Here is a 27,578-nt window from a genome sequence, read left to right as displayed (position 1 = left end):
TTTACGGTATGCCGGAAATTCGAACAGAAATTCTGAAAGCAAAAAAATCAATTCTGACTCACCATCAAGTTTGGGCAGTCCTTGTTCCGTCTGCTGCAGCTGCTGCTGTTGTTGTGACACCAACTTGTTGCGAACCTTCCGGGACCAGACGGGCGTCTGGTGTGCCTTATTCCGCTTCCGAACACTAAAACAAAAACAAGATGTATAAATACTTCTTCCAAGTCTCCCAACCAATCAACTCACATAATAAAGTTGCTTCTCCCATTGCCGGCTTCGTCCTCATCCTCGTCGTCGGAAATATCGGTCCACTCGGCGCTATTGCTGGTATCGCTACCCCGTTCGCTCGGCGGAGTCAAACTTGGCCCACCGTTCGTATTGCACCCGTACAGGCTGTTGGTAATCTGATCGGAAGCTAGCGTCGAAATAGATCCCATTCGCGGAAGTGTCATTCCTCCATGCCTCAGGAAGTCCACCACCGTCAGCTTGGATCCGATCGATTCGTAACAGTTGGAGGACATCAGCGATAGGGTATCCGCGGGGGGAAGATTGTGCTTCGGGCGCTTGATCACAGCGGATTCGGCACTGCCGTTCGGTTCGTCGTAATCTAGGCCGTCCGAGCTCTTGATCGTATCGTAGATGTTCTCTTCGTAGATCGGTTCGTCGGAGAGCGCTGGGGATGTGGAAGTGGGCGGCTCGCGAGGGATGCTGTTGAGCTCCATGGGAACGGGGTTGCGAGGTGGCAGAGGGACTTCCTCCGGTTTTGGGGGTCTTGGAGGCGTCTGGTCGTATTTGATCTTCTCGTAGTTCGATTGGTAGGTCGGCTGCATTTTTGGCAAGAACTTTGGAGATCCGGTGAGGTTTCGTTTTGGTTGTGGCAGAGCCAGATCGTTCGGTGATTTGGTATCGTTTCGTGGAGGCAGAGGTTCCGGTGGATTGCACACTTCGTAGGTGTCCTCTTCTTTCGGACTACTGGTTCGCTCGATGGATTCGTAATTTTCGAAAGATTCGTAGCTATTGATGCTGCTGGTGTCGGGTTGAATCGGGGTATGGACGGTTGGAAGATCGATTGTTGTTGCACTCTCGACGTTCTTCGCCTTGTACAGGAAGGAGTCGATGTTGGCGTTCAGGCCCATGATATCGATGCTCATGGTACTGCCGCGGAAGGAGCAGGTTGAACCTTCCGATGATCTTCGAGGAGACTCAACCCTGGACACCAGTTCGTAATCGTTTTCGGAGGCACTGATTGCCTTACTTACCATTACTACGGGGATAGTTTCGTTCAGACTTAGACGTTCAAGGTTCGCTCGACAGGGGAAGTGATGGTCATCCATGGAAATGGATTTGTTGATCACCACAGTGTTGACGGCTTGGACGATGTTCAACTGACTAATCGCTGTTTCGGTTCCCGTACCTATCTTCGACATGCTTCGGAACAGGAAGGAAGTGTTTGGTTGGACGGCAGGTTCTGAATCGGGTTCCGGTTCGGGATCATTGATCGTTAGATCATTGAAACTCCTGGACAGGTTGTCGATCTTTACGGTAAGAGATTTGATGGCGTCTACGATCTTGCGATCTGACGGATCAGAGCTACTCTCCTGCGATTCTTCGATGTGAATCGTGGGTATCTCAATAGAAGACACAAAGTTCTTCCGCGTAAGCTTGTTGTCAACAACAAAATGTAGACGATCATCAGTGTCCGAGCTGGAGTTGAGCTGCGATTCGCTGGAAGTTCGCTCGGGGCTACTTAAGTGAATCTTCTTGGCCGATCGGAATGTAAACTTCTCGTAGATTCTCTGAACAGCGCTTTTTTGCTTCAGTGGAAGAGTTGTCTGCTCTTTTGCCGAATTTTCTTTTTTATCTTTCTTCTGCTTCACGGTTCCGTAATGACTAATGTCAAACTTCTTCTTCACCACGGAGTATTCGTCAGTCACTTTCTCAGGTTTATCTGCCTCGACAGGTTTATCTATTACCACCTCTACCCTTGTCACTTCCTCCACAACTTGAGTATTACTATCTACTTCGCTTCGCTCTTCGTTGCTAATACTATCTTGGCTAATACTATTTGGCACCTTGTCTATTGCTTGCTCCCTCACTGCGCTGCTATCACAACTGTTGGAATCGATTTGAATCGCTCTCTTATTCTTCAGCTCCCTAGTCTTCCTGATTACCTGGTCGCTTTTGTCCGGAACCTTGGGTTTGGTGCGACCTGCAGGAGGTTTCCTATCCATCTGCGGTCGAACAACTGGGCGATGACCATTCGGTTCGAATATCTCCAGGGCTTCTTTCACGCAGAGCGATGTCCTGTTTGCCGCTTCCCATTCAGGCCTGCGATACAGGTTCTTTCTCAGACTGGGACGTTTCTTCACCCCAGCCTTCCGATACGAACCTTTGCTACCGACCGAGACATCGTCCGAACTTTCGTCCGTTCGAGTGCTACTGCTCACGTTGAGCTTCTTCCGTACACTACCTTCGCCATCAACCACCTTGTACACGTGACTTCCGGATTTGTGAACCAATCCACCCCGTTTACGAAGTTCCTCCAAGATGCCGGCGTCCTGCTGACACATCTTGTTGAACTTGTTTGTCAGGGCCGCCACCTTGTTCTCTTTGGCTTGGAGTAGTTTGCGGTTGTACGGCGAAGTGGTCGTTCGGAAACTCACCTTTCGCGTTGGAGTTCCATGTCTTCGTCCGAGAGACTGCGAGTCCGTTGAACTAACGCTTTTCTTACTCTCGAGAGAATCTCTCATATCCAGCTTTGGCTGCGAAGACTCCTCGGGAGGTTTCTCAGGGGATGTCGTTGGTTCAGGCGTATCCTCTTTGGGAGATTCCTCCGCAGGAATGTCCGGAGGCGGTGACGAGGGAGGTTCATTCTGGATGTCAACTTCAATGAAGTTGTTCACATAGTTCTCCATCTTGATTGGCATTTTGGTGTCGTCTTGGTTCAGCCGAATTCCAAGCAGTTCAACACGCCTAGCCCAGTTGATGCGTCCTCCAGTGGCCGATGCCGTCACCAGCGGGAATCCAGCATTGCACCCGACCCGCTCCAGGCAGGATCGTTTCTCTTTTTTGAGATCCTTGACGGGACTCAGTACTACGCTGGATCGCTTCTGGGTGGAGCTATCATTGGAAGGGTCCGAATGGCGACTCGCTTTTGGACTCCCAGTTTTGGAGTACAGAGGAACTAGGCTGGTGCGGACGACGTTTCGCCGGGATGCGGAACCTCGGGTGGAACCGTTTCGGCGGAGAAATTCTGGTGTGGAAGGTTTCCGACTGGTATTTGACGGGCTAAGGGTGACACTTTTGAGCTTCCGCGAGAGGGCAGTTTCACTTGTTTGGGAGGAGTTGGGTGAACTGAGACTGAGCCGGTTGTTCCAGAACTGTCGCAGTCGTTGAACACTGTAATGCTGCTGGGGAAGTGGGTGGAAGGGGAGATCGTCTTCGCTGTCAGTGGAGGGTTTCGAATTTTTTGGGTGTTTCAGAGGGGATGGGGGTGGTTCTGGGGATGTGGGAGAGGTTGGAGCGCTGCACGATCGTGGAGTGCTAGAGTTGGGGTTTGTTCCAAAAAGGTAAAATCGTTGGATGAACCTTGACTGTTTGTCGGTGGTGCGCTTCTCAATGGTGGCCGAAGCCTGCGTTTGACTCGTGCTGTGCGTAGAATACATTTTCGGTGGCTACAGCAGCTCCCTCCGGGGAGTGGGCAGCGGCGTGGGGTCTGTGAAGAGAGAATAGATGAGATGCTTTGTGAGTGAGAGGTAAAAGTATACTCTATTTTTAAAGCTATATTGAGATCTTGAGAAAAATCTGAAAAGAACATTGTTTGCGGATACTATTAAATCGTATAAGACGCTATATTGTAACGCAAGTTACCAAGTTACCATGTTGTTCATGTCGTCAATATACCTAACCACTTACCACATAGTAGTCGTCATCGTTTCTCTATGGATCACTCGTTGTTTTTATTTTCTCTATACTTGCTACCTGCAAGCTGCTTAGAGCAATATCTCAGAAGCTCCTATGGTGGTTTTATAAAGCATATTATGAATAACTTTTCGATCGTACTTGGAAAAGATTTTCATCACAAGGCACATCATTCGAAGCAGATTCATCGACAAAATTAATTAGTCGCCGTTGTGGAGTCCTTTTCACAAATTACAGTGGAGATTTTAATTCATTTAACTTTCTCACTTCCTGGTACAGTCGATTGCATCGGCCAATTGGTGTTATTAATTGAAGAGAATGTAGTAAAATGTGCGTCTCAGAGAAAAAGTTAGAGTTGGAAATGCAGCAAGGCTGCCTTATGTGTTTAAAAGTGGAGACGATATACTTGCAATGGTAGGACAATGATAACGCTCTATGACTTGAAGCGATATCTTAAGCGATCGGTAAAGTTGAAGATATTGCATGTGTGTGATCTGACCTTCCATTTTTTGTTTATTAGAGACACCAAACAAACTATGATGACTTTGTAACCAGAATGAAGGCTGTTCACTTCCTTGAAATCATTTGGCATTTCAACCATAGTCAAATAGCCACCTCTTTCAATGTTATCACATATCAAATCGCATTATGTCAACATAAGTGATTCCAGCTTATGCGAGTTTTTATGTACACTTCTACGAGTTTCTTCTTACAATATGCGATTTTTTTCGTACACCAATCCAAGTTGAACTTGCATAATAAGAAAATTTTTAAGTGAGGTCGTATTCATCGCAGTACGTAATCATGCGAATCCGAGTTTGATCGTACGTTTATACGGATAACATAAATTCATCGCAATTAAACACCACAAAATCGTTTATTACGATGTACATTACCGGTTACATACCTTACAAAAGAGGATTTTTATTCTTATACGACTTAACGCAGGTACATCGCAATAGAATAAAAAATAACATCATATGCGATTAAAGTTGTCTCTCCGCCGTACATATATGCGATAATAACTTAAAAAGTACTTTATACGATGTACTTCGTGCATCCTTAGGCCACTCCTGGTTGTCTAAGATGTAAATTGGAAGGGTTATTGATTGCTGCAAAAATGTTGATGGAATGCTCTGAACCTTCAACAAAAAATCAAACCTCATTAATCCACCCAGTGGTGATGGCGCCTTTCTCGTGCTTTCGAAACCCATTTCAACTAAAATCAAGTGACATGTTGATGAATATCGCACTTTCATACGTTTAACGAATATCCATTCCATGGCACCGGAAATCATATCGTTTTTTGGCTCCTGATATTTGAGCCTTAAACTCTTGAAAAAATAGCCGCAATCTTGAATTTTGAGTCGCCATTTTGGATTTAAGTCCAAAATCTTGGAAAATCTGGTCGCCATTTTTGGATTCCAGACTTCTTCCCCAAATCAGATATGCCAAAATTGAATGATTTTAGAGCCCAAAACTCAATTAAACAGCCGCAACCATGAATTTTGAGAGGCCATCTTGAGTATTCTGGTGCACCATTTTTGAACTCCGGTTATCTTTCTATACCAAATATGCGCATATTGAATGGTTTTAGAGCCTAATTCTCCATTAAAAAGCCGCCATCTTGAATTTGAGCCACCATATTAAATTTTTAGACGCCATCTTGGATATTTTAATCGTCATTTTTGGACTCCAGACATCTTCCCAATATCAAAAATACCCATATTGAATGGTTTTAGAGCCTAAAGCTACATTAAACAGCCGCCATTTTGAATGTATAGCCGCCATCTTAGATTTTTGAACGCCATCTTGGATATTCTGGTCGCCATTTTGAGTCCAGACATCTTCCTTATACCAAATATACCCATTGTGCATGATTTTGGACTCTAAAAACCAATGAATAGTCGCCATCTTGCAAACTTAAACTTGGATATTCTGGTCGTCATTTTTGCACTCCGGGCCTCTTACCCATACCATATATATTTACATTGCATAGTTTAAGTCCTAAAACTCCATTAAATAGTCACCATCTTGAATTTGGAGAAGCCATCTTGAATATTTTAATCGTCATTTTTGGACTCCAGACATCTTCCTCATACCAAATATACCCATATTCCATGGTTTCAGAGCTTAAAAGTCCATTAAACAACCGCCATCTTGAATTTGAAGCCGCCGTCTTGGATTTTAGATCGCCATCTTAGATATGCTGGATGCCATTTGTGGAGTCCAGACTTCTTCATACCAAGTATACCCATATTGCATGGTTATAGAGCCTAAAACACCGTTAAATAGCCGCCATGTTGAATTTGGAGCCGCCATCTTGGATTTTAGACCGTGATCTTGGATATTGTGGTCGCCATTTTTGGATTCCGGAAATCTTCCTCATACCAAATATACCCATATTGCATAGTTTTAGAGCCCATAACTCTAATAAACAGTCGCCATATTGAATTTGAAACTGCCATCTTGAATATTCGGCTGCCATCTTGAACTTTGGGTCGACATCGTAGAATTTCAGGTCTCCAGTGTTTATTTCTACACAATATTCGTCATTCATGCTAAAGGTAACAAAAATCGCCGCAGTTTGATGTGTCGCATGATGAAGCTTGGTTCAGTGTTGTATACGGCCAGTTATACCGGTGCACCGCGGTGGTGGTCCGGATCACTGAAATGGTCATAACTCCGGAACGCCTTGATCGATTCGGACCATTTTCAATAGCAAACAATGCGGTAAAACTCTGGTTCAATTCGAGCTATAATTAAAAAAATCGGCCATTGGGAAGTGCTTCAAAAGTGAGTGATTTTTTGCGCACAGACATACATACATACACACATACTTACACACATACATACACACATAAAGACATCATCTCATCTGAATTGATTGGTATATGTGACTTGACCCTCCGAGCCGTCTATCGAAAATTCGTTTTTTGAGTGAACAAATAGCCTTTCAGTACACTTTGGTGTACGAGAAAATGAAAAAAAATCAATAAAATATGTGAAGCTATATGAGAGGACATGGTGAGCCTAATTAACCTTACAGGGTGCGGCAGGAAAAAATGCGAAAAGTTCAAGGCACTATTTCACGCTAAATATGGGATATATATGACTATTTTTTCATGACAGTGTATCAGTCAATGTCTATATTCTAGCACTGAAAAATAAAAATGAACATATTCGATGTTTAACATGTGATAATGTGGGCCTAATAAGCGGATATCAATAAACTGCGCGCCCAATGGTCATTAAACAAAATGACTATAACAGTAACAAAATTAGCTCAAATTCGATGAACAACCAGACCACACTGATCCAGAGCCATGTAGTTTCACATACCAGATGAAATAAGTACATATATTTGATGATATTGTAGAGAAAATCAAAAATTTTGTTTTATCAGATGCGAAATTTAGCGACCTGTGTGATTTTCTGCGGTTTGAAAATTCTGGTTGTCTTCATCTTCAGGCGCCGCCCTGTAAAGGTTAGTGATCAAAATAGGAAATTTTTTAATTAACTTTTCAGAAAACTAGCCTATTATAGATCATGGAACGTTGAAACATAGTTTGGTTAGTGTCAAATAGACGAAAATGAGGTTTGAAGTTGAAAAACACTTTCGCATTTTTTCCTGCCGCATACTGTATATTCTGAGTATGAACAACTAGCATTCATGAACCTTTGTAACTGTTATTGAGGTTTAAGAAAAAAAAAAGTATATGGAGCCGTACACAAATTACGTCACGCTATTAGGAGGGAGGGGGTGTTTTTGAAGAACGTGACCACCCTTACATAAAATATTGAGATCCCATACAAAACGTGTGACTCAGGGGGGGGGGGGTAGGCTGGTTTGAAGAAAGTCGATTTTATCGTGACATAATTTGTGTATCACCCCTATTTTCTAAATTGGCTATTTCCTTGAAGGTTACTTGTACCGGTTCCGGATCGTGATCTGAACTTAGCTTTCAATTCTATGATTCTATAAATAATGATGCAATTTGATATGTCGGTTCAGTGCATATTCAACATTGTTCATTCGACCTTTTGTCATTTCGACCTCCGATCTTTGTCATGGGTTCCTTGAATAGTCCGCCATCTTGCATTTTCTTATTTTGAATTCTGGACAACAGACATACGAAATGTAATTATATTGCATTGTTTTAGATCCAAAAATACTATAAAACAGCAGTCATCCTGGTTTTGTTCCGCCATATTGAATTTTGGTCCGCCATTTAGAATTTGGAATCACCATCTTGCATTTTCTGATCACCATATCTGAATTCCGGACATCATCCTCATACAAAATATACACATTGCATGGATTTAGAGCCAAAAATTTAATAAAACAGCCGCTACCTTGGTTCTGGTCCGCCATGTTGGATTTTCTTATCAATGGTTTTGGACTCTAAACAATATTCTATAAGCAGAGGCAAGGTTACAAAAATCGGCGTAATTTGATGTATCGCACGATAGGGTTTTGTTCAATTTCATATAATGGCCACTTCTGCCGGTGCGGGTCCGGATTACTAAAATGGCCATAACTCCGGAACGCCTGGACCGTTTCAAGCCATTTTCAATAGGAAACAATGGGACAACATTCCGCGTCGATTGAAACCAAAAGCGTTGAAATCGGGTGATATTTTACTATCCAAAAGTGAAGTGACATTTTTGTACACATACTCACATACACACTCACACACATACACACATACACACACACACACACACACACACACACACACACACACACATACCTACATACACACACACACACACACACACACACAGACATAGGGGCAGCAGGGACAGGAGTCCAGGGGCTTGACGAACCCCCCCTTCTGCGAGTCGGGTGGCAGCTTGGGAATTCATCCTAAGCGAAAATCGTTCACACATCCGTGTGGATTACCACCTTTGGCTCTTCCTTCGGGGAGTGACCGAGCTTCTGGTTTCCAGATAGCTCAAGCAGAGGATGCCTAGGATGTGGCGGGGTTTCAACAGTGGGCTCTGTTGGATCTCCATAAAAAGCCACACATCCGCAAGCAACTCTGTACAAGCGACCTGGCACCGCTTCCAAAGTGCCTTAGCCCAAATACTCGGAGTGCCAACCGGCACATCAGGATCGATGCCAGTAACTTCCTGATTATGGCATACTGGTCAACGCAAACGACAACGGACTACGGATTACGGATAGGATGACGACGATGGGCTGACATTCGTGCCATTCTGCTCCCTGAGTAAGGAAGGGTGACACCTACTTGAAACGGCGAGCGGGCTAATGGTGCGTCTGCCTCCGTCCCGGTAAAACCTTGGCAGGCCTCCGGATACGTTCTTCATCTGTCCATCATTTTTGATGGGTACTAGGCTCGGATGTAACACTCCCGACTTGCGCTGATCTGGCTCTGGACACGGACCCCATGAAGGTACGTGTTCAACCCTCGCTTGGCCTCCCTGATTCATAGACAACCAAGAGATCACGAAAGCGACTACGTACAGCAGGTGGAGATAGCGGCTCGGAGGGGGGACCCAATAGAATGGAGACATCAAATTATACCGAAGTAGTTGGAGAGGACGCGGACGCGTTCAGAAGAAGTGGAATGATGCAGCGATCACCAGTGACGCCGCTGGAAACTGCTGCCAGAACGAGTAGTAGCGCAATACGGAGCGAGCCTCAAGGAAACCAACGGGAGCTAGCATTCCTGAATCAGCGAGTGCTTACACCGAACTCGAACAGCGGCACAGCTCAAGAGTCGAGCTTGTTCGAAGTGAGGAGAAGGGTGAACGAGTTGTACGAGTTTGTCAAAGACAAGCACAACGTTCACCTGAAGATCAAGCAACTAGTGACGAGCATCAAGTCCGCCGTTACAGTTGCGGAACGCGATCAGAAGGCGCTCAAGCTGAGAGTGGAAACAGCCGAGAAGTCTCTGGCGGAAGCCACGGATAGACCTACGGCTGAAAACATGGAGACGCCGAGGAGCCACCGGAGTACTCGCTCAGAGAAACGAGGCAGGGACACGCCAGGAGAAGAGGAAGTCCCGAAGAAACAGAGAAGCGAACGGGAGCGTGCCAGCACTCGGAGTGATGATGGATGGCGCACTGTAGAGAACCAGCAGGCGAAGAAGAAGAAAAAGCGAAAGGAGAAAGAAGATAAGAAGAAGGAAGAAAAGAAGAAGGAACAGAAGAAGAAAGAAACCCACCGGCCTCCTAGGGAGAGGAAGAAGGGCGATGCATTGATCGTCGAGGCGAAGGACAAGACGACGTACGCTGCTCTGCTTAGGAAACTGCAGGAGGACCCGGAGTTGAAGGTGTTGGGCGAAAACGTAGTGAAGACCAGACGCACCCAAAAAGGAGAGATGCTGTTCGAGCTCAAGAAGGATCCGACGGTTAAGAGCTCGGCGTTCAGGGAGCTCGTTGCCAAATCCCTGGAGAACGAGGCCAATGTGAGAGCCTTATCACAGGAGGCGGTGGTTGAAGTCAAGGATCTGGACGAGATCACGACAGAAGATGATCTGAAACGCGCATTGAAGGAGCAGTGCAACGTCGAAGGACCGATGGTGATTCGGATAAGGAAGTCGTATGGAGGCACTCAGACGGCGGCAATCCGATTGCCTGTGGATATTGCCAATAAGCTGGTAGCAACTGGCAAGGTAAAAATTCGATGGGCGGAGTGCTCGTTGCGACTGGCTCCCCGAGCCACCAAACAAATGGAGCGATGCTTTAAATGCATGGAGTTTGGTCATCAGGCGAGAAATTGCAAGGGCCCCGACAGGTCCGGACGATGCTTGAGTTGCGGTGGAAACGGCCACGTTGCTCGGGACTGCACGAGCCAACCCAAGTGCATGCTGTGTAAGCCGGAGGACGGAAACGACCATAAGACGGGAGGCTTTAAGTGCCCGGCCTATAAAAAGGCGATGGCAGGTCAACAATGATTGAGATAACCCAAATCAACCTCAATCACTGCGACGTCGCACAGCAACTGTTGTGGCAGTCGACAACAGAGACTAAGTGCGATGTTGCAATCATCGCAGAGCCGTATCGGGTGCCCCCTGAGAACAGCAATTGGGTGACGGACAGATCCCAGATAGCGGCCATACAGGTGATGGGTAGATTCCCCATTCAAGAAGTGATCGAGTGTTCATACGAAGGCTTTGTGGTTGCCAAAATTAATGGAGTCTTCGTTTGCAGTTGCTATGCACCTCCAAGGTGGTCAGATGAAGAGTACAACAGGATGTTGGATGCACTCACGGACACGCTGGTCGGGCGGAAGCCGGTAGTCATCGGAGGAGATTTCAACGCCTGGGCCGTGGAATGGGGTAGTAGGCTCACCAATACTAGGGGGTACAGCCTACTGGAAGCCCTGGCGAAGCTGGATGTGAGGCTTTGCAACGATGGTATGGCCTGCACATTCCGCAGAGACGGCCGTGAATCCATCATCGATGTTACGTTCTGTAGTCCGTCGCTTACGGAAGACATGAACTGGAGAGTCAGCGAGGAATATTCCAACAGTGATCACCAGGCGATCCTCTACAGCATTGGCCGGCGAGCCTCTACTTCGACGAGGAGAACGCGAACATGCGAACGAAGGTGGAAGACAAAAGACTTCGACAAGGAAGTCTTTGTCGAGGCGCTGCGGCCATACGGCGGTGCAACCCTTGATGCAGGTGAACTAACGGAAGCGATTGTTACGGCATGCGACATAGCAATGCCGAGGAAGATAGAGCCCAGAAACAGAAGACGGCCAGCGTATTGGTGGAACGCGACGATCAGTACCCTCCGTGCTGCTTGCCTCCGTGCTAGGAGACGCTTCCAGAGGGCCAGAAATGAATCTGAGAGAGAAGCAAGGCGAACCGTTTTTCGGGGAGCTCGAGCCGCTCTTAAACGCGAGATAAGGCTGAGTAAGTCGAACTGCTACAAAGAGTTGTGTCGAGAAGCCGACGCCAACCCCTGGGGCAACGCGTACCGAATCGTGGTATCGAAGCTCAAAGGTCCAGCAGTAACCGTGGAAATGTGCCCGGACAAACTAAGGAGGATCGTGGAAGGTCTTTTTCCGCACCATGGCCCAACGTTTTGGCCGCCCACACCATACGCAGAGAATGCAGAAGAACCCAACGAAGGTGCTCGGATATCCAATGCAGAGTTGCTGATAATTGCGAAGGGGCTCAAGATCGGGAAAGCTCCCGGTCCGGATGGGATCCCGAACGTAGCAGTTAGAACGGCGATATTGGCGTTTCCGGACATGATCAGGATGGTGCTCCAAAAATGCCTGGATGAATGCTACTTCCCAGACGGTTGGAAGGTTCAAAAGTTGGTGCTTCTACCGAAACCAGGAAAGCCGCCGGGGGACCCAGGATCGTATAGACCGATCTGCCTGCTGGATACCCTAGGAAAACTGTTAGAGAAGGTCATCCTTAACAGGTTGACAGAATACGCCGAAAGTGAGAGGGGACTGTCAGCGATGCAATTCGGATTCCGTAAGGGAAAATCGACGGTAGATGCGATTCGGGTAGTCATCGAGAATGCCCAGAAGGCGTCCAAGAAAAAACGGAGAGGTGACCGATTCTGCGCTGTGGTAACGATAGACGTCAAAAATGCGTTTAACAGTGCCAGCTGGGAGGCTATCGCCGTAGCGCTACACAGTATGCGGGTTCCCGATTATCTGTGCCAGATTTTACGGAGCTACTTCCAGAACAGGGTACTGGTGTACGAGACCAACGAAGGGCAGAGGTCTATAGAAGTAACGGCAGGTGTTCCACAAGGGTCCATACTAGGCCCAACGCTCTGGAATGTCATGTACAACGGCGTACTGTCGTTAAAACTTCCCAAAGGAGTCGTCATTGTGGGCTTCGCAGACGACGTCGTGTTGACGGTAATGGGAGAGACTCTTGAAGAAGTTGAAATGCTGGCGACGGAATCAATGTCCACTGTTGAAAGATGGATGACTGGGGTCAAGCTACAGATTGCCCATCACAAAACGGAGGTGCTTCTGGTCAGCAACTGTAAAGCAGCCCAAACGATGGAGATCGTAGTCGGAGAGCACGTAATCACATCGAAACGAGCTTTGAAGCATCTAGGAGTGATGGTCGATGATCGACTTAACTTCAAGGAGCACGTCGACTACGCCTGCGGAAAGGCGGCGAAGGCTGTCAATGCTATAGCGACGATAATGCCGAACGTCGGGGGACCACGAAGTAGTCAGAGGCGTCTTCTGGCGAGCGTAGCAGGCTCAATACTCAGGTATGGTGCCCCAGCATGGGCTGAAGCACTGAGTACGAAGCGGAATAGAAGAGCGCTAGACAGCGCATTCCGACTCATGGCCACTCGGGTCGCCAGCGCGTACAGAACCATTTCGACGGAGGCAGTAGGTGTTATCACGGGAATGATGCCCATTTGCATCACCATCGCCGAAGACGTGGAATGCTACCATCGCAGAAGTACCAGGAGCGTAAGAGATATCGTCAGAGCGAACTCGTTGGCTAAGTGGCAGCAAGAGTGGGACAATTCGGCGAATGGCAGGTGGACTCACCGACTTATCCCTAGCGTGTCAGCGTGGGTGAATAGGAAGCATGGGGAGGTGAACTTCCATCTGACGCAGTTCCTGTCCGGCCATGGCTGCTTCAGGAAGTACCTGCACCGGTTTGGGCACGCTCTTTCGCCCTTTTGCCCGGAGTGTGTTAACGTGGAGGAGACACCGGAACATGTCGTTTTCGAATGCCCCAGGTTCGAAGAAATTCGCGTCTTGCTGCGCGGAGTGACAGTCGACAACATTGTCGAAGAGATGTGTCGCGATGAAAACACGTGGAACGCTGTCGACAGAGCAGTAACGAGGGTGCTGTCCGCGCTGCAGAGGAAGTGGCGCGAAGACCAGAGAGCGGCGGAACGCGATCCGGGTAGGCATGATCCACCGCCGGGGACATGACTGAGTCGTCCGTAACGTGGCACCGGTTTTTGGTCGTCGGAGCGCCGGTGAACCGGAAGTCCACCACCAACCGGAATCGCCGGACCGACTTCGACACCTTACTGGTCGGGATAGAAACATCGGTATCGGGAGAACTTCCACCGCCGGGGGTTTTCTCCGTCGGAGTAGGCTAGGCCCACCGCCGGGGACTAGACCGAGTCTATCGCGCAGAAGCACCGGAATTTGGTCGTCGGGGCGCCTGTGAACCGGAAGCCAGTCTCCAACCGGAATCGCAGGAGAGACCTCGGCACCTGTCTGGGAAGAAACGGTTTCGGAAGATGTTCCACTGCCGGGGAACTCTTTGTCGGCGTAGGGTAGATCCACCGTCGGGGACTATCCGAGTCGTGCGCGAAAAGCTGGAGTGCTAAATGGCACAACGGCGGCACGGCGAGGACACCGTTCGGAGCAAGTTAGTAGGATCCGAATGCCTTGCGTGATATTAGAATAACAAATTGTGTGTATGTTGTACCTATGTGTCGCTGAATGGCGATATGTTAGGTACTAACATTAGAACGTGTAGAATAACAAATTTGAAACTAAGCATGTTGTCCGCTTAATGGCGAGCCAACACCAACCGGAGTAAGCAAAATACGAGACGTGTATGAGTACAGATTAGGAGCGACAAAAAGTGCATGAGCACTGTAGCAGAAGAGCGCATGAGCGCATTGCCCCCCCTGAAGCAGTCGCATATCAGTGGTACCAGGGGGATCGAGGCATCAAGGTGTAGCAGAGTTTTTCCAATCGGTTTTCTCTGCTGGGGAGGTTGGGAGGGAAAAAAAAAAAAAAAAAAAAAAAAAAAAAAAAAAAAAAAAAACACACACACACACAGACATCATCTCAACTCGTCGAGCTGAGTCGATTGGTATATAAGACTTGGCCCTCCGGGGGTTCTATCAAGATTTCATTTTTGGAGTGAACATATATGTGGCCTTTCGGTACACCTTGGTGGCAAAAATGTAAGAGTCATTTTATCGACTCCCCTATTTATTGGTACGAGTACAAGAGCAAGCCTAGAAGAACCGATACTCTTCAAACCCGAAACCCGACCCGAACCCGAACCCGACGGGTACGGGTCGGGTTCGGGCTTGGAAATTTGAAAAAAGCTCGGGTACGGGTCGGGTCCGGGTTTAAACAATTTCAAAATTGTCGGGTACGGGTCGGGTCGGGTTTGAATAATGTCGGGTTCAAGTCGGGTTTGGTACCAATGAAGATAAATCAATATTCAGAAAAATGTTTTATTTGTTGTATCCGATACATTTAATGATTATTATTTAACTCGGGTTTCGGTCGGGTTTATTGGCAATTTTTTTTCGGGTTCGGGTCGGGTTCGGGTTTGATCGACAAAAATTTTTCGGGTTCGGGTCGGGTCCGGGTTTGACGGAACAAAATATTCTCGGGTACGGGTCGGGTCCAGGTTTTGAAATTGAAAATTGTTCGGGTACGGGTCGGGTTCGGGTCTATAAAATCTGAAACCCGACCATCTCTACCATTAGTAGACGATATGTGACTGATGCTTGCTTGCTCACCGCGCGGACAATTACGATGGATGATGTTCGCATTAATTGTGCGGTTGATACCTTGATACCGGCTGCACAGGAAGACAGCTCTCCCCATGCATAAAGTGGAGCAGAGAGAGTCAATCTCACCACACTGCGCTTCACGAGCACGAGTGTATGCCTACCGCAGATCACCGATCATTTGCGCCGAAAAAATGGGACAAGACCAATTTGCTCCACAATCGTACCACGAGCAGCAGCAGCAGCCTTGGGTTATCTATGGATACAGTACACGTACGGATATCAACACACGGGAAGGCCTTTCCCCGGCCGCATCTCGGCGCGGAAAGCGGACCAAAGGTGAGATGAGCGACGGTGTTTTTGGAATTTTGTTTTGCTTCTCGGGAGGTGGTTACAGTATCGGACGAAAGTTGCCGAACGTCGATTTCATCCCTCTGGGTGTCGGTCAACCATTGAACGTTTACAGAATTATCAAGTAGATTGCTGATTTGTTAGGTCGATGAACCAAGAATCGCCACAGAATTTGCAGCTGCTTTGTCCAGAATTTAGTGATCTCCACAATAATCACAGAATAAAAATGGTGTTCATAAGAATAACCTGAATGAGTAAATATGTGTTGAGCGCTACTTTTTCGTATGAACTTGCGCAGACGCAGTTGTATACACGGCCTGTAACAACTCCTGTTGCCAATAAAACGCATGGTTGATTTTCAAACTGAGCATTCACATATTTCAAAGTTATATTTCTTTGTTCATACTTGGAGTTTATCGATCAAAACAATCAATTCCCACCATTTCATATAAGGTTAAAAACTTCATTTGTTTCAACAAAATGGGGACCACAAACATGGCCCGAAAGCACTCACGCATCTTTAAAGTTCCCACCCCAACATCGCCACAACGAACAAAGTGTTTCAAATACATCACTCCAACTTCCAAGTGCAGTTTTGGTCGTGATGGATAACGCGCAGATACTCAAAACAGCATCCACAAAAAGTTGGTCGGGTTCGCCTTTTTGTCTTTTTTTTAATTCGTTCCCACTTCCATCCGCTTTCCGAGTGTCTAAAAATAGATTTCCGAGCTGCGCAGGAGCTGCCGCACAGTGGGATCATTCTGAAAAAAGACGATCAAAACCTCTAAGAGCCGTTAGATGACATTTTAGCATATAGGTGTCTTTGGAAGATATGTTCAGAAAAATCTTCTCTATTTTTATGCATATTCACTGTATGGTAAAACTGTAGGGAGAACCCGAGCAAAAAAAATTTTTTTCAAAATATTTTTTTAGAGGGTAGATGTCTTCAGCAAAGTTGTAGAACAAGTAATTTCAAGTAACTTTGCTGAAGACACCATATTGCTTGGACTTCATTTTAAGGGAGAAAATATGAAAGTTTTACAAAACAACCTCAAAATCAGTTTTTTGAACTTTTCCATGATTGTATCGTAAAATTTCAACGTGATATGTTCTACAAGTTTGTAGGTACTACTGGAATACACTATCTTGCCGAAGACACCAACTCTGTAAAATTGAAAATTGCTCCAGTAAACCAATTTTTTTGAAATTTTTTCGCTATTTTCACTATTGAATATTTTTTGAATAGGCACTTTTTGGCAGCCGTGCTATCAAAATTTCACTGCCTCATCATGTCCAGAATAGACCAAAAGTGACTTAACAATTGGGTCTGATAAGGCACTTTGATTTCTGATGCTATTTTAATAGTCATTTTTCAAAGGAAATATTCACTAATTTCATACAAATCATTTAATACAAACTGAAAACTCACGAAAACTTTTCGACATTAATATTTGTTAATCCTAAAAGTATTCTTGTTGAAATAGTCTACATTTCTAACAATGTGGTTGACTTTACATTTAATACCCGACAAAAAATATCGCTTTTTAAATGTTTAGATGAGTTAAAAACTCACTATTGAATATTTTTTGAGTAGGCACTTTTTGGCAGCCGTGCTGTCAAAATTTCAATGGTTCATTATGTCCAGAATAGACCAAAATTGACTTAACTATCGGATCTGTTAAGGCACTTTGATATCTGAAGCTATTTTAATAGTAATTTTCAAAGAAAATATTCACAAATCTCATACAACCTTTCAATATTATTTTTAGCTCACCCGAGTAGTAATTCTGAATAAAAAAAAACAAGTTAAATAAATGTAGACTATTTCAACTGTTAGTGTAATTTATTTTGAACTACAAATTTTGAAGGGGGGAAAAGCCTCTTTGAGTGATTTCCTCATCTACGAAATCTTTCTCAAAAAGGCACAAAACCTTTTTATCTTTTCAAAAAATCGTTATAATATAAACATAAAACTAAAGGCTCCTCCGGAAAAGTATCCATAATCGAGCCGTGATCTTGATGCGGATTTGTCAAGGGATGAACCAAGGTAATATGTCTACGACGAAGGAATTTTGGAAATCATGGACAGGAATCGACCTAACGGACGCAGTTCTTGAAAACCGCAAAAAATAAATTTTAAAGAGTATCAAACAGCATAACCAATTTCAATAAAATATCTGTGTAGAATTTTCATCATGGCGTAAGATTTACAACCTAGAATAACTCTAACAGATACTGGCTGTTTCAATGTGATGTAATGTTTCACTCGTTTTATTTTATTTTTCTATTTTCAACACAAAACATGTATATTTTCGCCTTTTCAGTTTTTTTACCGAAGTTATAATGTTAACATAGCAAATGAACAGAAATATTATCATTGTTTTAGTTAACTGATTAATGTTTGTATTTTAACATAAACAAATGCATTGGGAATTACAATAAAAAATTAGATAAAAAACACAGTTTTTAAATAGTGTTAAAAACTCATTTAAAAATTTTTAAAAAGCAATATTTTTTGTCGTGTATTCAATGTAAAGTCAACCACAGTGTTAGAAATGTAGACTATTTCAACAAGAATACTATTTTGATTAACAAATATTAATGTCGAAAAGTTTTCGTGAGTTTTCAGTTTGTATTAAATGATTTGTATGAAATTAGTGAATATTTCCTTTGAAAAATGACTATTAAAATAGCATCAGAAATCAAAGTGCCTTATCAGACCCGATTGTTAAGTCACTTTTGGTCTATTCTGGACATGATGAGGCAGTGAAATTTTGATAGCACGGCTGCCAAAAAGTGCCTATTCAAAAAATATTCAATAGCGAAAATAGTGAAAAATTTTCAAAAAAATTGGTTTACTGGAGCAATTTTCAATTTTACAGAGTTGGTGTCTTCGGCAAGATAGTGTATTCCAGTAGTACCTACAAACTTGTAGAACATATCACGTTGAAATTTCACGATACAATCATGGAAAAGTTCAAAAAACTGATTTTGAGGTTGTTTTGTAAAACTTTCATATTTTCTCCCAAAAAATGAAGTCCAAGATATATGGTGTCTTCAGCAAAGATACTTGAAATTACTTGTTCTACAACTTTGCTGAAGACATCTACCCTCTAAAAAAATATTTTGAAAAAAAATTTTTTTGCTCGGGTTCACCCTACAGTTTTACCATACAGTGAATATGCATAAAAATAGAGAAGATTTTTCTGAACATATCTTCCAAAGACACCTATATGCTAAAATGTCATCTAACGGCTCTTAGAGGTTTTGATTGTCTTTTTTCAGAATGATCCCACTGTGTGCCGTCACCAACACAATCACATTCCGGCTTTGTAAGTGGCAAAAGTGCAGTCGTTTAAAACAATCCGTTATTTTATGTTGAAACTACCAAATCTCTGTTTGTTCTAACCAACTGTCAACAATTTTGACAAATGAAAATATTTGAATTATCAAACAATGGAACAGTTCAGTTTAAGCCAAGTTTAAGCTAGAAATCAGTTTGTCTCTATAGTAAACTGAAAAATCGGTTGATTTGAACTAGAATTTGATTGTGTTTACAATTTATTTTTCTGCGTGTTTGTACCCAACTCATTGATTCCTTCTGTAAGTGCAGAAGACCTGGCAAAACTGGAGAAGTAACTACAGGCGATCAATCAAGCTCAACTCAGATTAAATCACTCGGTAAAAAAAAACTTTTGTCCGCCACTGTACCTCAGCAATTCTCGCCAAAAACCCGTTCAGCAAGTTTGCGGGTTCATTTCATTATCGGATGAGATGCTTATGGGACTTCAGCCAGCATAAATGACTGCGTCGTGCGGAAGAAGATGGCTACACACGAAGATCTTCAATGGTGTGTGAGCTGTGAGCTATACGAATTTGAATGATGAAAGGGGAAACCGTGCGGGATCCACTACTCTTGCTGCTTTATGGCAACTTCTCGGGTGATCTTTTGAATAAATCGAACACGGGATGGGAGAGAGAACGGGATGAAGTTTCACTCGTGGAAATGGGGTGTCCATTGACGGGTTGATGAAAGTGAAATGCTGATGGTGTTGGTCTTTGCAATTTGGGATATGATGTGGAGTGAAGAAAGTAATCCATTTATAAAACGTTTGAGGTCCACACTGTTGAGTGCAATGATTTGGTGCAGTTTGGTCGGGTTACAACTCTCTATGTCCATTACATATGAATCTCGTTTCCTATTGTCGGATAACCTCTTTACCTCCTTTTTTTCAGAAGTCGGATCGAAAGGGTTGATGAAATTTCCGTATTTCCAAAAACGTCATCCCCGACCATCAATCGTCTAACAAGGGAAGGTTACGATGGTGTCCCCCGGGGATTTCAACCGGACTATTTTTGTTGCATTCTACATGTGGAAATATGAATAAATCCAAAGCCTTTCGGGTGATGGGCCAGTGGTGTAGTCAGGAGGGGCCCTCAAAGGGGCAAATTAGGCAAAATATAACATTATTGAAAATACTCAAACGTAATCAATATGCAAATTTCACAATGTATTGCAGTAGAAACAGGCAGAATATGCATGAATACATGATTTCGTATCCAATTTATTTTACCATAGGCGTTGCCAGGGTAAGAACCAGTTGAGGTTATTTTAATAAAAATGTATTACCTTGTTTATCACCCATCTACCCTGGCAACGCCTATGGTAAATTAAAATTATTACGAAATCATGTATACATGCATGTTCTGCCTATTTCTACTGCAATACATTGTGAAATTTGCATTTTAATGACGTTTGAGCATTTTCAATAATGTTATATTTTGCCTATTTTGCCCCTTTAAGGGCCCCTCCTGACTACACCACTGGCCCATCACCCGAAAGGCTTTGGATTTATTCATATTTCCACATGTAGAATGCAACAAAATTAGTCCGGTTGAAATCCCCGGGGGACACCTTCGTAACCTTCCCTTGTAAGAAGTGAAGTAAGCAACCGAAACCAGAATACTTTGCCACAGTACTTGAAGGCCGAACAGAACATGGAGTACGTATTCAGCTGCGGTGGCTGTTGTCAAGCTGCTGTGATTATGGACGTGCCCGCAAGGGGAAGTAAAGGTTGTGGACCAAAGTAAGTCGAGTAATAAAGTACAATCGATGAATGAGGCTAGGTCGTCATGTTGCTGAAATTGTGAAGTTCTCAGAGCTCCGAAATCTTACAAGACTCAACATTACTTAGGTCCTCGTTGTAGTTGTAGTCGAAATTCGCGTATCTGTCAAAGACATCGCTCAAACGTCAAATTTGCTGTGAGTGTAAGCAGACCAGCATAAATTCGTGCAGTGGACCATTAGAGGGCGGAATTAAAAAGTACAAAACTTTTTACACTAGAGGGTATTTTAGAGGCTCGAAAAGTTGGTATACATGATTGATTGTTGCCAATTTAGAGGATTTCATCCAGCATTTTACGAGCGCTAATGACCGCCAGAATTTTAATCGTTTTCTAGCAGGGAGGAGCCGTTTTGACGTTTGGCTAGTGTCGTCTGACAGCTGGTCGATAAGATCGATCGTCAATCTTATCGATCAGCTGTCAAACGACACAAGCAAAACGTCAAATCGGCTGATCCCTACCAGAAAGTGAGCCCCATTCTGGCGGCCATTAGCGCTTGATAAATGCTGGCTGGACAAGGTTTGGCAATTTTGGAAAATTTTGAAAAAAATAACCAGAAAAAAAACTCGGTACTTTGATGTTTTTAGCTTTGAGTATCCACACTTCAACTCCTCCGCTAGATCGTGTATACTTCGTTATTTTTCTGGAAAACGTTGATCGGACATTATGATCTAATGGTACAGCGATATTGATGAGGCTTATAACCCTCTTCATCCTTTTTATCGTATGCCACAATATCGAGCCTGTTAACATCTGCCTGGTAGGTCGGGCCCGTGGCGTAGTGGCTATACGTTTGCTTCATAAGCAGATTGTCATGGGTTCGATCCCAGCCCCGAAACTTTCGTCAATTGCTCTTTCCCCCTGATAGCAGCTGACACTGACCCTTAGGCTCAAATGAACCCGGATATTTGGACATCGGCGAACGGCAACCCATAATAGACCCCCAATCGGACTGGAAACAGGAACAACCAACAGTCACACATCAACATCCTCGTGCTCATCATTCTACCATGATAGGGTAGAAAGTGAAAGCAGCGCAACGGCAACCAGTTCTTTGTAGTACAATTATAATAGAATACCTTTAGGCGCTGTACAAAGTGTATGTACAGCTTCCAATTGGAATCGCTCACGCAGTGCCCTAGTGGACAATAGAGCTGTAAATTAGGTTAAGTGATTGAAGAATAAAAAAAAACCCCAGCCTGTTTTTTTATTATATCATCAAACCTAACCTTAAAATGATTGACAATCTCAGATTATTTTGACAGATCACACACATGCACGAAGAACACAAAAAATAATTACTATTTTATCGACCTTGTCAAAACGATAAAGTACAATGCTAGATAGGGTTCTCCCATAGATTGATCCAAAATTGTGTGGCCAATCCCCGAAAGGCCTTCTCCAAAATAAGACTTGTCGTTTCGAATGCGGTTGTAGAATATGCCTCTCAATCAACGGATCTGTGGACGAATCCATGAATTTCTCGAATTTCTGAAAAGAAAGAAAGAGATCCTCTTCGACGGGATGGGAGGTAGGAAAAGGTATGGAACTGGTTAATCACTTCGGGTATCGCAGTCATCACTTCTGGTTGGGATAGGCAAAATGCAAATCCTTTCCACTGGCCGCTTCAATTCACCAGTAGCTGTTTCCACAGTCACCACTCTGACAATCCCATCAGCTCCAGGGTGCACTGAAGTAATCCTGCCCATCTTCCAGCGAACCGGAGCAGTATTTTCATCCTTGATGACGACGAGCTTGCCCGGTTCTATCGGAACTTCTTCTTCTTCTTTATGGCTCTTCGTCCCCACTGGGACTTGGTCTGCCTCGCTTCAACTTAGTGTTCTTTGAGCACTTCCACAGTTATTAATTGAAGGGCTTCTATGCCTGCCATTGCATGAATTTGTATATTGTGAGGCAAGTAAGTACAATGATACATTATACCCAGGGAGTCGAGAAAATTTTCCCAACCGGAACGGGAATCGAACCCGCCGTCTCTGGATTGGTTCGAGCTTGAAGTTGGCACAAATATTCGTGACGCCAACGATTCCAGAAATTTGGCAGCCTCTGCTGAACCAACTGATAGTTGTTGTTTAAACGGTTCGATGGAATGGATATTACTTCAATGTCAGAGACAGCCTGTAACGACGAACCCACCAAGAAATGTGCTGGCGTCAACGGCTCTAGGTCATCCGGATCATCCGACAGCGGTGCAAATGGGCGCGAATTAAGGCAGGCTTCGACCTGTGCCAGGAGCTCGGAGAAATCCTCTGGAGAAACAACGTTTTCGCCGATAATACGCAGTAAGTGGGTTTTGGCAGATCGCACTGCTGCTTCCCAAAGTCCGCCAACATGTGGGGCACTAAGGGGGTTGAAGTGCCACTGAATCCCGTCTTCAGAAAGTTGAGCAGTTACTCGGTCGTTGTGTTCGCGGTCCTTCAATAACTGGAGTAGTTCGGCTAACTTGTTCCTGGCGCCGACAAAGTTTGTGCCGTTATTGGAGTAAATGTCTTGAGGTCTACCGCGACGTGCCACAAATCGACGAAGAGCTTGTAGGAATCTATCCGTCTTACGCATTGGTGAACTATTTGTCTAGCTCCTCCCAGAGGCCAAAATTGTTGTCGGACTACTCCTAATAATAGTTGCGGACCTGCATGTAAGAGTTTTTCGTGGAAATGCCTCATTATCATCTGGGTTAATCGATGTCGAGCAGGTATTACTACTGGGTGTTTGGTACCTTCCTGTTCTTCAGAGTTTTTCAGCCTTCCCCCTACTCTTATCATCCCTTCCTTGCAAATATACGGATGAAACCATCCTAATTGCGATCTTCTTGGTACTGAATTTCCATTCATGAGGTCCTTCCATTCTTCAGCGAAAACTTCTCTCTGAACGCTGCGAAGTACAGAATGCTCGGCAGCCTTCAACTCGGTAGTTTTCAGGAAGCTATTCTCACGGCGTATTTTCTTTGGGATTCACAGGAGTTTTATGAGTCTTAGCCAATACGCTGTTCGCCGAATGAGGTCTGCATAGGATCCAAATTTGTGTAGGTACATGTCATTAAATTCTACAACTGGAGACACTATACACGCAATCGTAGTTCGTCTTCTTTCTTTTTCTCCTGCTTCGAAATCTGCCGCGATTGCACCTGGCCACAATTCAGGACCTTTCTTCAGCCAGTCTGGATTATCCCACCAGAGCTCGTTGTGGACAATATCTTTTGGGTTCAGTCCACGAGATATAAGGTGCGCATGGTTGTCTATTCCAGCTACATGTCTCCTGTTCTTTCCATCCGTTATACCCTGAATCTTCGCCACTCTGTTAGCGACGAAGGTGGTCCATATCGCGGGAGTAGCTGCAATCCAACGCAACACACGTGTTGAATCCGTCCAAAAGTAAGTCGGGACTGACAATCTAGTGGCAGTCTTGACCTTCTCGAACAATTTGGATGAAAGAAGAGCTCCACAAAGTCCCAGACGTGGGATTGATTGACTGCGTAGTGGTGCTACTATAGATTGGGATGACAGAAGACGTACTTGGACTGTTCCGTTGCTGTCTTGACTTCTAACATAGATGCATGCACCATATGCTCAGTATTGCTCAAACAGCATCAATTTAGGCAAGGAATCATAGTATCCACGATTTTTGCACCTTTTAATTGCAGAAACAGAGAATCGACCTTCTCAACATACTAAAATTCAGCTCACGCTAAAACTGCTCAGCACTAAAATGTGTAAGACCTACTCATAAGTGCATAATTTCCAGACCACACAAAAATGTGTAACAGTTACACATTCTCAAAAAACAGCTCGTACACTCGTCTAGATGCGAAATGTTGATTTTTTTTTGTTTCCCAAGGTCACCAGTAAACCTAGTTAGATTGGCGTACAAAATTTTTTGTGAATTTAACGATTTTGCGGACACTGGAGCTGATTTCGTAAATGTGCAAGGGTTACACATTTTTGGTTTAGTCTGGAAATTATGCACTTTAGTGCTGAGCGGCGTTAGCGTGCTCATTACTACAAATCTAGTACATCGCCGATCTGTCCTATGTTGAAGAGTCCGGGTTGCCAAAAAGGGTGCAGGCTTCGTTTCATACGTTACGGTATTCAGCTCAAACACCGTAACTTCCTTATCGGGTTAAAAACGGTAAAGGATAGATTGTAATGGTCTGTCCTCAGGTGTAGTGAGTATCTGTCGGAACATTTTCTCGACGTCCGATACGAGAAGAATCTGTTTCGTCCAACTCCGCAGGATTATGGACCTCAAATCTTCCTGCACTAGGGTGCGTGTACCAATTATAGCACTACCTAAGGAAAGCTATTTATACAAAAATAACGCGAACCCCAACGAATGTCATCAACAAGTTAAAAGACAGTTTAGTTTCCATACTTTCCAGGAAAAATATAGAAACGGAGCCAAAACTACTTTTAGTATTTATTACAGCGTATGCCAATGATAGGAACCCTGTACCAGTTATGGTTACATTTTTTAACTTCGGTTCCTTTTCGCACTATTTGCATGCATTCCTTATGGGGTTAGCCATAATTGGTACACTATGGCGAAAAAGGGTGCAAGGAAGCCGAAATTTTAAGGAAAATGATTTATTTCTACCATGATTTGAGGAAAATGTGAAGTTCAAATGAGTGCGACTATCTTTTGTGAACTTGATCTTTTGTTCACAAATTTTGTCTTGTTGATTTACATCGTTAAAGGGTTAACATCAACTATGGCGAATAATTGGTGTTATAGCCATAATTGGTACACTTACCCTACTGGCTCTACCAGGAGTACATCATTCAAGTACACTCCGAATGACGTTTTGCAGGAAGCGTCAAAATCAACTCTGACCTTAGTGGTGGTACTGGCTTCCTTGACCACCGGATGATTTGGTAGGTAACACCGTTTCAGGGATTCCTCATCGGTACTGTCGATCTTCCGCATGTGCCCAACTGTGGATACTCTTCCATGAAGGCGACGTACTGCTTTCGCAAGTTCTCGTCCCTTGCTAATCATCGTTCCGTTCCTAGCAGACGCCGGTAGGCGATTTCCCGCTATTCGCCTAGATTTGGAAGGCTTTCCGCATTTTTGGGTATCAACCGTCTGAACCTCGTTGGACTCCTCGTTGAAACATATCTTCGCACAATTTCTCTTCCGGTGAATAGGAATTTTGGAATTCCTCCTCTTTGCAGGATCAGAAACGTTCCATCAACTTTTCTTGCTCCGTGGTTGCTGAGAAATGGCAGTTGACTTGTTGGGATTTGTTGGGAGAAGAGTAGCCACCACAGACTACCCATCCGAATACCGATTCCGTGACGGTTGGTAGATGATTTCCAATAGAAAGCCTCCACCCAGTGTCGAAGAACTCGAAAAAAGCTTCGATACCGAGGACCAGATCGACTACTTTGGATTGGAAGAATGCTGGGCCCGTCAACTGCCGTCTGGTAGATTCCACCCTTTCGTGTTGATGGAAGCCGTGGGAAGTTTCGTGGTCACCTTGGGTAATACCAGGAATGTCATTTCTCGCGAGAAGTCTGAAATTCGCGAGCGCAGAGCCATTTGGATTGAGTGTTTAACCTTCGCGACTCCATGGACCTGCAGGGTATTGTATCGTATACCGTCGTGTGGGGCTACTTTTGAAATGCGGGGCTACTTTGGACACTTTTGAATATGGATTTTTTGAATTCAAAATATGGTTCAAATCTGTTTGATGTCTTTGGGACTATTATGAAGCAATAGTTTTCCCTTCATTTGGTTGAAATTATTTTTTAAACAGACCGTTTATTGCTTGTCAGGACGCGAAAAAAATCGAATAAACCAATAAAATATACATAACGTATCGGAATATTTGGTCTGTAAGCATTGTTTCCACAGTTCATAAATTTCAAAGGGATGATCAATTCATTCAAAATGTATCAACGTAGCATATACAATCGAATATTTGTATCGTTATACATTATATAAATGACCGTTTCACCTAAATAAAGGATTGATGGATCCTGTTTTCAGGCTATCTATATAGCAATATCGCGCTGCTCATAATACCAAAGGTAGCACAGAACCATCTTAAAACGCATATTTTTATTGAAATCATGTCTGATATAGGAAACTACAATATTGGTATAAAGTAGTTTTCTAAATAATCCTGGAATTTGAAATGCAATTAAGTTATATTTAGCCCCCATCCGGATCTATATGAGATATGTCTGATTGGTGTATGAACAACTTTTTTTTATTTATTGGTGGATTTAGTTAAAATTTTGCATATATCCTACATACATACTCACGATTATTGTGTGTAAAAATTCGCTCGCTTTCCGCTTGAACACTCAAACAGTCATAGGATACCTGATTCAGGTGAGGACAATTTCAATATTCTCAGATTTTCCTCATTTTTTTACACGGATTCGCAAATTTACACGGTATTATATACACTGTATGTTCCCTCTGTGTAGAAAAAGACCTTAGTATACAAATGGGCGAATGGGCATTAGCAAAGGAAGTACTCATTTAATAACTGTAGAAGTGCTCATAGAATAACTACGCTGAGTAGCAAGGCTTTGCCCCAGTTGGGCCATGAAGCAGAAGAAGAAGATGCAGACATATTGAGACAGTTGCTGGTCTTTTCGTAATGGAAATTTCCTACAGAACAGTTGTCACCCTTGAACACCCTTTTTCCCAAGTCTGACATAATGAAGAAGCGATTTTAATGCCTCTCACTT

The 27,578-nt window shown here is 44.1% G+C and overlaps 1 non-coding gene across 2 annotated transcripts in view; it reads right to left on the bottom strand.

The window, feature by feature from the left end:
* LOC109418038 (uncharacterized) overlaps positions 1 to 27,578 on the bottom strand; it is a 462,219-nt gene that overhangs the window by 198,099 nt on the left and 236,542 nt on the right. For both annotated transcript variants that reach the window (XR_009998070.1, XR_009998069.1), the window contains 2 exons: positions 244 to 3,712; positions 63 to 184 (listed from right to left, as the gene is read on the bottom strand). This is a non-coding gene — a transcript (uncharacterized LOC109418038). The remainder of the gene's footprint in view (positions 1 to 62; positions 185 to 243; positions 3,713 to 27,578) is intronic.

This window comes from Aedes albopictus, chromosome 2 (assembly GCF_035046485.1).
Source record: "Aedes albopictus strain Foshan chromosome 2, AalbF5, whole genome shotgun sequence".
NCBI classification, from domain to species: Eukaryota; Metazoa; Arthropoda; class Insecta; order Diptera; family Culicidae; genus Aedes; species Aedes albopictus.
Note: the sequence above shows the minus strand (reverse complement) of the source record. Positions and strands in the feature narration are given on the sequence as shown.